We start from the raw sequence: 13414 nt of genomic DNA, 5'->3' as shown, positions 1-13414 counted from the left end.
ATAGTGCGTGTCGTTCGGCCGTAACCGTCGTCCGAAGTCAGTAGGAGGGGCCTATATCACGAAAAACGCCATAAATCACGAACGGAATGTCCAATCCATCCAAAATTCGAATCGCACGTCCGGGGTGGTTCGTTCGACCGAGTTCCGAAAGCAATTCCATTTTCATCCACAGGGGGCGCCGCAAACGCAATAAATGTAACCGTCTGTCGGGAAAACATGAATTTCGGGGGTCGAATCCCCTCCGAATGACTTACACGCAACCTGAGACGTGACTCGAAACCGTAGCAGGCCGGCAATATCAGCGGGAGGGGTATCTTTGCTAAGAGAAATGTTGTATATTTTATTTGATATGAATTTATTAGTGAATTAAATTTCCCCATTGACATGAATGGGGAAATGCAAAAAAACACATTCAAGTATTTTTCCCTCTGAGACTGTAAGCACTATAGTTACAAAACTTTCAGGGATATTTCCTAATTATTACTAAAATTAATTAAAAATATAATTTTTTAGTTCGGCCTCATGGTGGCGCTATAACATCCCACTTTACCTTTTGGCTCATAACTCTTGAACCGTAGGTCGTAAAATCTAAATTATTTTTACCCTGGATTCCTTGGGTCATGACGCATCTCCCAGTATAGGCCACGCCCTTTTCCGCCATGATGGATTTTCCGCCATTTTGAATTTTGTCCAAAACACACTTTTTGCTTTTCCCACTACAGATTTTGTCCAAATGTCACAGAAATCGGCACACGTGATCTCTGGACCCATCCGATTAAAAAACCGACTTCAGAATTTCGATAGTGCGTATCGTTCGGCCGTAACCGTCGTCTGAAGTCAGTAGGAGGGGCCTATATCACGAAGAACGCCATAAATCACGAACGGGATGTCCAATCCCTCCAACATTTGAATCGCACGTCCGGGGTGGTTCGTTCGACCGAGTTCCGAAAGCAATTCCATTTTCATCCACAGGGGGCGCCGCAAACGCGATATATGTAACCGTCTGTCGGGAAAACATGAATTTCGGGGGTCACATCCCCTCAGAATTACTTACACGCGACCTGAGGCGTGACTCGAAACCGTAGCAGGCCGGCGAGATCAGCGGGAGGGGTATACATGTAAGCCGCCGCGGCAACCACACTCTGCAATTTTTCAAAATTGCGACCTTTCTAGTTCCCTGATACTTTACTAACTAGACAACCTCGGAGAGGTCGCAATTTTAAAAAATTGCAGAGTGTGGTTGCCGCAGTGGCTTACATATATATACCCCTCCCACTGATATTGCCAGCCTGTTACAGTTTGAAGTCACACCTTAGATCGTGTGTAAGTAATTCGGAGGGGATTTAACCCCCGAAATTCTGGTTTTCCGACAAACGGTTACATTTATCGCGTTTGCGGTGCCCCCTATGGATGAAAATGGAATTGCTTTTGGAACTCGGTTGAACGAACCACCCCGGACATGTGATTCAAATTTTGGATGGATTGGACATTCCGTTCGTGATTTATGGCATTCTTCGTGATATAGGCCCCTCCTACTGACTTCGGAAGACGATTACGGCCGAACGATACGCACTACCGAAAATCTGCGTTTCTGTTTTAATCGGATGGGTCCAGAGATCACGTGTACAGATTTTTGTGAGATTTGGACAAAATCTGTAGGAGGAAAAGCAAAAAGTGTGTTTTGGACAAAATTCAAAATGGCGGAAAATCCATCATGGCGGAAATGGGCGTGGCCTATATGGGGAGATGCGTCATGACCCAAGGAATCCAGGGAAAAAATAATTTTGATTTTACGACATACGGTTCAAGAGTTATGAGCCAAAAGGTAAAGTGGGCTGTTATAGCGCCACCATGAGGCCGACCTAAAAATATATATTTTTAATTAATTTTAGTGATAATTAGGAAATATTCCTCCAAGTTTGGTAACTATAGTGCTTACAGTCTCAGAGGAAAAAATACTTGAATGTGATTTTTTGCATTTTTCCATTGAAGTCAATGGGATAATTTAATTCACTAATAAATTCATATCAATTAAACTATACAACATTTCTCTTAGCAAAGTACACGCCATCGATTCCCGATTTTTCCGGTCAATTTGACATATGGCTCAAGTGCGTACAGTCAAAACTGAGGGAGGGGTAGTGCGTCAAAATAAAGACTAGTGGAATAAACTATGGAATAAGTGGAACTAGAAAGGCAGTTCCTGTAGAAACTGCGTGGGCTCGCATAAATTGCAATGTATAAAGTTTTTGCCGTGTCAAGTTTGAAACTCGGGGACCGGAGTAATAGTGTTCCCATTGGTGGTCTAAATCCATAATCAATATTTCGGGACTGTAGCATATTGTAAACAAAAGTAGAAAATGTATTAAAGCTGAAGTAAAAGTTAAAAAAAAGTATGAACATTTGGAAAAACTATAGTTTAATCATAAATAACTGCATAAAGCGGAATAAAGTATGTGGAAGCTGTAGAAGTGTTTTTAAAAGTTTTTCTTTAAATGAAAAAAAAAAATTCAAGTTTTTTCTTTTAAGTAAAAAAAAAAAAAGAGGTTAAAGTTTTTTTTTTTTTAAGTTTTCATTTTTTTCAAAAAATTACTTTTTTTTCAAAAAATTACTTTTTTTTCAAAATAATACTTTTTTTTCAAAATAATACTTTTTTTTCAAAAAAATACTTTTTTTGGAAAAAATACTTTTTTTGGAAAAAATACTTTTTTTTGGAAAAAATACTTTTTTTGGAAAAAATACTTTTTTTGGAAAAAATACTTTTTTTGGAAAAAATACTTTTTTTGGAAAAAATACTTTTTTTGGAAAAAATACTTTTTTTGGAAAAAATACTTTTTTTGCGTGCGTGCGTGCGTGCACTTGCGAGAGCTGTGTAAAGGCCAGCCAATAGGAAGACAGGGTGTGTGTGTGCGTGTGTGCGTGCGTGCGTGCTCTTGCGAGAGCTGTGTAAAGGCCAGCCAATTGCACAAATAGCAGACCTACAAGCTCACAAGGTATCGCAGAGCAACTCATTGAGATCTTGTAACTTTAATGTCAGCCCTGTAATTAAGCCCTTATATGTCTCAGCTGTGGAAGTAAAAGACTTCCAAGTTCTATGCCAGTACTATGACTGGGAGATTACAATGGTTCTGAAGGGGGGAAAACTATGCCCCGAACAAATTGCTCTATCGCAAAAAGTAAAAGTCGAATGCAAATATTTTTTTCGCTGTGAGTGGCCTGAGATATTGAGGTACACCATGTGCGATTGTGGTGTTGGTACGATTGAAAATGTGGTTATAAGAGCGAGTTAAGAATTGTCAGCGCGATAATTTCCTCGTAAGAATTATACAATGGAGGTCAATGAGCAGATTGACTGTTTTTGTGTCACTTAAAAGGCCGTAGTTCACATTCTGTATGTCTTTGTGCTTTGGTGGTCACATTGTGTGAAAGAGGACATGTGTGGCTACAAAATGACAAAAGAACATGCGTGTAAAATGAATACTTTGGCCGGGACGACAATTTGTTTGGTAAATTTTCAAGGAAAGAATTTCAGACTCCACACTCTAGTCAAAGAAGCTCCGCACTCTAAAATGGCACTAATTATGCGAAACGGCCTGCGATTGAACTGCGATTTCGGAAAAACCGTTTAACGTATTCGAATACGGTTTGAACCGTTTAGAGTCCAGAGTCGTGTGAGCGTTCTAAAGTTTAAATCACGTTTCTACGACAAAGTATGCCAGAGTAATGAGGCTGCAAAAGTGAGCTTGATTTAGAGATAAATCCCATACATTGTCAATGGGAGGGAAAAACTATAAATAAAGTTAAATATTTTAAAAAGTATAAACTTTTTCAAAACAACTTTTTCACCAATGAAAGTTCAAAGATAGATGAACATTATAAAGTTTAAATGAAGTTTCAAAGTGAAAGTATGACGGAGTAATAAGAGCTCAAAAAAGTTAACTGTGAAAAATGGGACCTTTCTTCCATCGACTCTCATTATAAAGGATGTTAAAAAAAGTTAAAAAGTATAAAAAGTATAAAAAGTATAAAACTTTGTAAAAATAAAAATACAAGCCACAATCACTTCAAAGAGCTGAACAGTTTGAAGTTTGAACTAAATTTCTAGCATAAAGTATGTGGAAGTAGTAGCGTGTCAAAAAAACGGGTGGAATAAAGAACTAGAAAGGCAGTTCCTGTAGAAACTGCGTGGGCTCGCATAAATTGCAATGTATAAAGTTTTTGCCGTGTCAAGTTTGAAACTCGGGGACCGGAGTAATAGTGTTCCCATTGGTGGTCTAAGTCCATAATCAAAATTTCGGGACTGTAGCATATTGTAAACAAAAGTAGAAAATGTATTAAAGCTGAAGTAAAAGTTTAAAAAACTATGAACATTTGGAAAAACTATAGTTTAAGCATAAATAACTGCATAAAGCGGAATAAAGTATGTGGAAGTTGTAGAAGTGTTTTTAAAAGTTTTTTCTTTAAAGGTAAAAAAAAAAAAAACTTTAAAAAAAATTCAAGTTTATTCTTTTTAAGTTAAAAAAAAAAAAAAAGTTGAAGTTTTTTCTTAATAAGTAAAAAAAAAAAAAAGTTGAAGTTTTTTCTTAATAAGTAATTATTTTTTTAAGTTTTCAATTTTTTCAATTTTTTTCAATGTTTTATTTTTTTTCATTTTTTTTCAATTTTTTTCAATTTTTTTCAATTTTTTTCAATTTTTTTCAATTTTTTTCAATTTTTTTCAATTTTTTTCAATTTTTTTCAATTTTTTTCATTTTTTTTTTTTTAAAAAAAAAAATCAAAAAAAAAAAAAAAAAGTTTCATTTTTTTGTGCGTGCGTGCGTGCGTGCGTACGTGCGTGCGTGCGCTTGCGAGAGCTGTGTAAAGGCCAGCCAATAGGAAGACAGGGTGTGTGTGTGCGTGTGTGCGTGCGTGCTCTTGCGAGAGCTGTGTAAAGGCCAGCCAATAGGAAGACAGGGTGTGTGTGTGCGTGCGTGCGAAGACAGGGTGTGTGTGTGTGTGTGTGCGTGCGTGCGCGCGCTTGCGAGAGCTGTGTAAAGGCCAGCCAATAGGAAGACAGGGTGTGTGTGTGCGTGCGTGCGTGCGAAGACAGGGTGTGTGCGTGCGTGCGTGCGTGCGTGCGTGCGTGCGTGCACTTGCATGTGTCTAGCCTAATTGCACAAATAGCAGACCTACAAGCTCACAAGGTATCGCAGAGCAACTCATTGAGATCTTGTAACTTTAATGTCAAGCCCTGTAATTAAGCCCTTATGTCTCAGCTGTGGAAGTAAAAAGAGTTCTACTACTTGCCAGCACTATGACTGGGAGATTTCAATGGTCCTGGATGGAGGAAACTATGCCCGAACAAATTGCTCTATCGCAAAAAGTAAAAGTCGAATGCAAATATTTTTTTCGCTGTGAGTGGCCTGAGATATTGAGGTACACCATGTGCGATTGTGGTGTTGGTACGATTGAAAATGTGGTTATAAGAGCGAGTTAAGAATTGTCAGCGCGATAATTTCCTCGTAAGAATTATACAATGGAGGTCAATGAGCAGATTGACTGTTTTTGTGTCACTTAAAAGGCCGTAGTTCACATTCTGTATGTCTCTGTGCTTTCGTGGTCACATTGTGTGAAAGAGGACATGTGTGGCTACAAAATGACAAAAGAACATGTGTGTAAAATGAATACTTTGGCCGGGACGACAATTTGTTTGGTAAATTTTCAAGGAAAGAATTTCAGTCTCCACACTCTAGTCAAAGAAGGCCCGCACTCTAAAATGGCACTAATTACGCGAAACGGCCTGCGATTGAACTGCGATTTCGGAAAAACCGTTTAACGTATTCGAATACGGTTTGAACCACGAAAAAGTCCAGAGTCGTGTGAGCGTTCTAAAGTTTAAATCACGTTTCTACGACAAAGTATGCCAGAGTAATGAGGCTGCAAAAGTGAGGTTGATTTAGAGATAAATCCCATTCATTGTCTATGGGAGGCAAAAACTATAAATAAAGTTAAATATTTTTAAAAGTATAAACTTTTTCAAAACAACTTTTTCACCAATGAAAGTTCAAAGATAGATGAACATTATAAAGTTTGAATGAAGTTTCAAAGTGAAAGTATGACGGAGTAATAAGAGCTCAAAAAGTTAACTGTGAAAAATGGGACCTTTCTTCCATCGACTCTCATTATAAAGGATGTAAAAAAAAGTTAAAAAGTTAAAAAGTATAAAAAGTATAAAACTTTGTAAAAATAAAAATACAAGCACCCATCACTGCAAAGAGCTGAACAGTTTGAAGTTTGAACTAAATTTCTAGCATAAAGTATGTGGAAGTAGTAGGGTGCCAAAAAAAAGCGGCGGAATAAAGAATAAATATAGGCTGGCAATAACTAGTGTGTGCTCGCTGTAGCGAGCCCACAACTAGACAACCTCGGAGAGGTCGCAATTTTAAAAAATTGCAGAGTGTGGTTGCCGCAGTGGCTTACATATATATACCCCTCCCACTGATATTGCCAGCCTGTTACAGTTTCAAGTCACACCTTAGATCGTGTGTAAGTAATTCGGAGGGGATTTAACCCCCGAAATTCTGGTTTTCCGACAAACGGTTACATTTATCGCGTTTGCGGCGCCCCCTATGGATGAAAATGGAATTGCTTTTGGAACTCGGTTGAACGAACCACCCCGGACATGTGATTCAAATTTGGGATGGATTGGACATTCCGTTTGTGATTTATGGCATTTTTCGTGATATAGGCCCCTCCTACTGACTTCGGAAGACGATTACGGCCGAACGATACGCACTACCGAAAATCTGCAAATCTGTTTTAATCGGATGGGTCCAGAGATCACGTGTACAGATTTTTGTGAGATTTGGACAAAATCTGTAGGAGGAAAAGCAAAAAGTGTGTTTTGGACAAAATTCAAAATGGCGGAAAATCCATCATGGCGGACATGGGCGTGGCCTATATGGGGAGATGCGTCATGACCCAAGGAATCCAGGGAAAAAATATTTTTGATTTTACGACATAGGGTTCAAGAGTTATGAGCCAAAAGGTAAAGTGGGCTGTTATAGCGCCACCATGAGGCCGACCTAAAAATATATATTTTTAATTAATTTTAGTGATAATTAGGAAATATTCCTCCAAGTTTTGTAACTATAGTGCTTACAGTCTCAGAGGGAAAAATACTTGAATGTGATTTTTTGCATTTTTCCATTGAAGTCAATGGGATAATTTAATTCACTAATAAATTCATATCAATTAAACTATACAACATTTCTCTTAGCAAAGTACACGCCATCGATTCCCGATTTTTCCGGTCAATTTGACATATGGCTCAAGTGCGTACAGTCAAAACTGAGGGAGGGGTAGTGCGTCAAAATAAAGACTAGTGGAAGAAAAATAATAAGTGGAATAAAGTGTTACAATTACAAGAGTCTGGTTGCCCTGTTGGGCAACCACACTAACTAGAAAGGCAGTTCCTGTAGAAACTGCGTGGGCTCGCATAAATTGCAATGTATAAAGTTTTTGCCGTGTCAAGTTTGAAACTCGGGGACCGGAGTAATAGTGTTCCCATTGGTGGTCTAAATCCATAATCAAAATTTCGGGACTGTAGCATATTGTAAACAAAAGTAGAAAATGTATTAAAGCTGAAGTAAAAGTTTTAAAAAGTATGAACATTTGGAAAAACTATAGTTTAAGCATAAATAACTGCATAAAGCGGAATAAAGTATGTGGAAGTTGTAGAAGTGTTTTTAAAAGTTTTTCTTTAAAGTAAAAAAATAAAAAAACTTTATTAAAAACATTCAAGTTTATTCTTTTTAAGTTAAAAAAAAAAAAAAAGTTTAAGTTTTTTCTTCAGTAAAAAAAAAAAAAAAAGTTGAAGTTTTTTCTTAATAAGTAATTAAAAAAAAAAAAAAAAACAATTTTTTTCAATTTTTTTCAATTTTTTTCAATTTTTTTCAATTTTTTTCAATTTTTTTCAATTTTTTTCAATTTTTTTCAATTTTTTTCAATTTTTTTCAATTTTTTTCAATTTTTTTCAATTTTTTTTTTTTTTTTAAAAAAAATAAAAAAAAATAAAAAAAAATGTTTTCATTTTTTTGCGTGCGTGTGTGCGTGCGTGCGTGCGTGCGTGCGTGCGCTTGCGAGAGCTGTGTAAAGGCCAGCCAATTGGAAGACAGTGTGTGTGTGTGCGTGCGTGCTCTTGCGAGAGCTGTGTAAAGGCCAGCCAATAGGAAGATAGGGTGTGTGTGTGCGTGCGTGCGAAGACAGGGTGTGTGTGTGTGTGCGTGCGTGCGTGCGTGCGTGCGTGCGTGCGTGCGTGCGTGCGTGCGCTTGCGAGAGCTGTGTAAAGGCCAGCCAATAGGAAGACAGGGTGTGTGTGTGCGTGCGTGCGTGCGAAGACAGGGTGTGTGTGTGCGTGCGTGCGTGCGTGCGTGCACTTGCATGTGTCTAGCCTAATTGCACAAATGGCAGACCTACAAGCTCACAAGGTATCGCAGAGCAACTCATTGAGATCTTGTAACTTTAATGTCAGCCCTGCAATTAAGCCCTTATATGTCTCAGCTGTGGAAGTAAAAAGAGTTCTACTACTTGCCAGCACTATGACTGGGAGATTTCAATGGTCCTGGATGGGGGAAAACTATGTCCGAACAAATTGCTCTATCGCAAAAAGTAAAAGTCGAATGCAAATATTTCTTTCGCTGTGAGTGGCCTGAGATATTGAGGTACACCATGTGCGATTGTGGTGTTGGTACGATTGAAAATGTGGTTATAAGAGCGAGTTAAGAATTGTCAGCGCGATAATTTCCTCGTAAGAATTATACAATGGAGGTCAATGAGCAGATTGACTGTTTTTGTGTCACTTAAAAGGCCGTAGTTCACATTCTGTATGTCTCTGTGCTTTGGTGGTCACATTGTGTGAAAGAGGACATGTGTGGCTACAAAATGACAAAAGAACATGCGTGTAAAATTAATACTTTGGCCGGGACGACAATTTGTTTGGTAAATTTTCAAGGAAAGAATTTCAGTCTCCACACTCTAGTCAAAGAAGGCCCGCACTCTAAAATGGCACTAATTACACGAAACGGCCTGCGATTGAACTGCGATTTCGGAAAAACCGTTTAACGTATTCGAATATGGTTTCAACCACGAAAAAGTCCAGAGTCGTGTGAGCGTTCTAAAGTTGAAATCACGTTTCTACGACAAAGTATGCCAGAGTAATGAGGCTGCAAAAGTGAGGTTGATTTAGAGATAAATCCCATTCATTGTCTATGGGAGGCAAAAACTATAAATAAAGTTAAATATTTTAAAAAGTATAAACTTTTTCAAAACAACTTTTTCACCAATGAAAGTTCAAAGATAGATGAACATTATAAAGTTTGAATGAAGTTTCAAAGTGAAAGTATGACGGAGTAATAAGAGCTCAAAAAAGTTAACTGTGAAAAATGGGACCTTTCTTCCATCGACTCTCATTATAAAGGATGTTAAAAAAAGTTAAAAAGTTAAAAAGTATAAAAAGTATAAAACTTTGTAAAAATAAAAATACAAGCACCCATCACTGCAAAGAGCTGAACAGTTTGAAGTTTGAACTAAATTTCTAGCATAAAGTATGTGGAAGTAGTAGGGTGCCAAAAAAAGCGGCAGAATAAAGAAACATAATAAATATAGGCTGGCAATAACTAGTGTGTGCTCGCTGTAGCGAGCCCACAACTAGAAAGGCAGTTCCTGTAGAAACTGCGTGGGCTCGCATAAATTGCAATGTATAAAGTTTTTGCCGTGTCAAGTTTGAAACTCGGGGACCGGAGTAATAGTGTTCCCATTGGTGGTCTAAATCCATAATCAAAATTTCGGGACTGTAGCATATTGTAAACAAAAGTAGAAAATGTATTAAAGCTGAAGTAAAAGTTAAAAAAAAGTATGAACATTTGGAAAAACTATAGTTTAAGCATAAATAACTGCATAAAGCGGAATAAAGTATGTGGAAGCTGTAGAAGTGTTTTTAAAAGTTTTTCTTTAAATGAAAAAAAAAAAATCTTTATTAAAAAAATTCAAGTTTTTTCTTTTAAGTAAAAAAAAAAAAGAGGTTAAAGTTTTTTTTTTTTTTTAAGTTTTCATTTTTTTCAAAAAATTACTTTTTTTTCAAAAAATTACTTTTTTTTCAAAATAATACTTTTTTTTCAAAATAATACTTTTTTTTCAAAATAATACTTTTTTTCAAAAAAATACTTTTTTTGGAAAAAATACTTTTTTTTGGAAAAAATACTTTTTTTCATTTTTTTGCGTGCGTGCGTGCGTGCGTGCACTTGCGAGAGCTGTGTAAAGGCCAGCCAATAGGAAGACAGGGTGTGTGTGTGCGTGTGTGCGTGCGTGCGTGCTCTTGCGAGAGCTGTGTAAAGGCCAGCCAATTGCACAAATAGCAGACCTACAAGCTCACAAGGTATCGCAGAGCAACTCATTGAGATCTTGTAACTTTAATGTCAGCCCTGTAATTAAGCCCTTATATGTCTCAGCTGTGGAAGTAAAAGACTTCCAAGTTCTATGCCAGTACTATGACTGGGAGATTAAAATGGTTCTGAATGGGGGAAAACTATGCCCCGAACAAATTGCTCTATCGCAAAAAGTAAAAGTCGAATGCAAATATTTTTTTCGCTGTGAGTGGCCTGAGATATTGAGGTACACCATGTGCGATTGTGGTGTTGGTACGATTGAAAATGTGGTTATAAGAGCGAGTTAAGAATTGTCTGCGCGATAATATCCTCGTAAGAATTATACAATGGAGGTCAATGAGCAGATTTACTGTTTTTGTGTCACTTAAAAGGCCGTAGTTCACATTCTGTATGTCTCTGTGCTTTGGTGGTCACATTGTGTGAAAGAGGACATGTGTGGCTACAAAATGACCAAAGAACATGCGTGTAAAATGAATACTTTGGCCGGGACGACAATTTGTTTGGTAAATTTTCAAGGAAAGAATTTCAGTCTCCACACTCTAGTCAAAGAAGCGCCGCACTCTAAGTTGGCACTAATTACGCGAAACGGCCTGCGATTGAACTGCAATTTCGGAAAAACCGTTTAACGTATTCGTATACGGTTTGAACCACGAAAAAGTCCAGAGTCGTGTGAGTGTTCTAAAGTTTAAATCACGTTTCTACGACAAAGTATGCCAGAGTAATGAGGCTGCAAAAGTGAGGTTGATTTAGAGATAAATCCCATACAAAGTCAATGGCAGGAAAAAACTATAAATAAAGTTAAATATTTTAAAAAGTATAAACTTTTTCAAAACAACTTTTTCACCAATGAAAGTTCAAAGATAGATGAAAATTATAAAGTTTGAATGAAGTTTCAAAGTGAAAGTATGACGGAGTAATAAGAGCTCAAAAAAGTTAACTGTGAAAAATGGGACCTTTCTTCCATCGACTCTCATTATAAAGGATGTAAAAAAAAGTTAAAAAGTTAAAAAGTATAAAAAGTATAAAACTTTGTGAAAATAAAAATACAAGCACACATCACTGCAAAGAGCTGAACAGTTTGAAGTTTTAACTAAAATTCTAGCATAAAGTATGTGGAAGTAGTAGGTGACCGAAAAAAGTGGCGGAAATTGGAATAAATATAGACTGTGGATACCTATTGTGTGCTCGCTGTGGCGAGCCCACAATAATAATAAAGTGTTACAATTACAAGAGTCTGGTTGCCTGTGGGCAACCACACTAATTACTGCCTATAGTGGCTTATATCCTCCCCCCTGGCACTTTCATTAAAAGTGGGCATGCATGCATGAGCTGGAACAAGAAGCAACTTAAGCAATGAGCCTGCCGTTTATCATTTCTGATTAGGTAGCATTTTTTGAGAAATTTAGATCCACCTGAACACTGTTTGCCATCAGTGCCAGTTCTGTTAAGCGACAGGGTGCTGATGGAAATTGGGTTACTGTTGGTCAAAGAAGGAGAAGAGATAAGGTGATAGTTTTCTATTCATTTCGGGGGTTTACAGGGATTTGACTCCCCCAACATTCTTTCGCCCACACTGCTACAGATGCCCACCTGTAGGCCTATATTCCTCCTGCTCACCCTAGTTTGGCAGCCGCAGGCTAGACCGGCCCTGGCGACTATAGGTCACATGAGCACAGTTTAAACTATGGCTAATGGCTATTTAAAAATAGCCAATCAATCTAAAGCTATGATGTTTTCATGTAACTTCATTGACCATTTTCACTGCTGTTGGTGAATTCAGCGTGACCGAAATAATACGATTGCGGATACAATCGGCCAAAATGAATTTTCTCAGACGAGCTAGTGGCCGGCCTCTCCCTTAGAGATAGGTTTAGAAGTTCTGTAATCCGTGAGAGACTCGGAGTAGAACCGCTGCTCCTTGACTTCACAGTGGTCTCGGGATCCCCTGGAGGAAGTACCTAATTGTTGTTGCTCTGGAAAGGGAAGTCTGGGAATCTCTGTTAAAACTGTACCCCTGCGACCCGATTCTGGATAAGTGGTTGAAGGTCGATGTTTGGAGATAAATATCCTGCAGTGGTTGTCAGTTCCAACTGCCAGCCCTTAGCATAACAGCTTGTAGTAGGCAACGAATGAGCTGCCCCCCTTTCCCCTTGGACGTTGTGACTACTCAGATCCATGATCCACAATTTTCCCAAGGAAAGAACACTGCTGCAATATTTCTGAAGAGGAGAGTCCTTTGTTAATATTTCATGTTTAGTCCAATATTGACTATGAAAAGGAAGGGTTGTCCGCACAATGTGTCTCTGCTCCCAGGAATTGTTTATTTAGTACAACGTTTCGACCCTTACGGGTCTTCGTCAGGTATACGAGTACAAAACAACACAGTGTGCGGACAACCCTTCCTTTTCATTGTAGGCTACTTATATTTTTGTCCAGCACCTGTAGAATCTCTGGAGATGTGCATGCTTCCTTTTGGTCCATTGACTATGACTCACAGTATACCTTTGCAATAATTGCGGACTAATTTCCAAAGCATATTTATTGTGATTGATTGCTGATTGCCTTGGGGTCCAAGACAAATTTCTCCTTCGAGAGACAAAAATATAGAAACCTTGAACCTTTTTGTTTTGTTTGATTTGTGTTGTCAAGGGCCCCTGGATTCCAGTACAGTATGAAAATACTGAGGGCTGTATTTTGCGTGTCTTAAGTACCAGGTCTTATTACTTAACTTAAGACCTGGTCAATGCTCTTTGGCCACTCAGAATAGCCAAATGGCATTGATCACGCCTCCGGGTCTTAAGTTAAGTAATACGACCTGGTACTTAAGACACGCAAAATACAGCCGTTGAGTGTTCAAACTAGCTTTATTTAATTAATTGCTATTTCTCTAGGATGTCTTTTTCTTTCTATTAATCAGCCAATGCTGAAAATCTTCCAAAAGAAGATCCACCATCAATCAAGAACTGGCAGCATATGTACCTCAAGCTGCT

This window comes from Protomyctophum bolini (genome assembly GCF_963924005.1).
Source record: "Protomyctophum bolini genome assembly, chromosome: 3".
Lineage (NCBI taxonomy): Eukaryota > Metazoa > Chordata > Actinopteri > Myctophiformes > Myctophidae > Protomyctophum > Protomyctophum bolini.
This window is presented reverse-complemented; position numbering follows the sequence as displayed.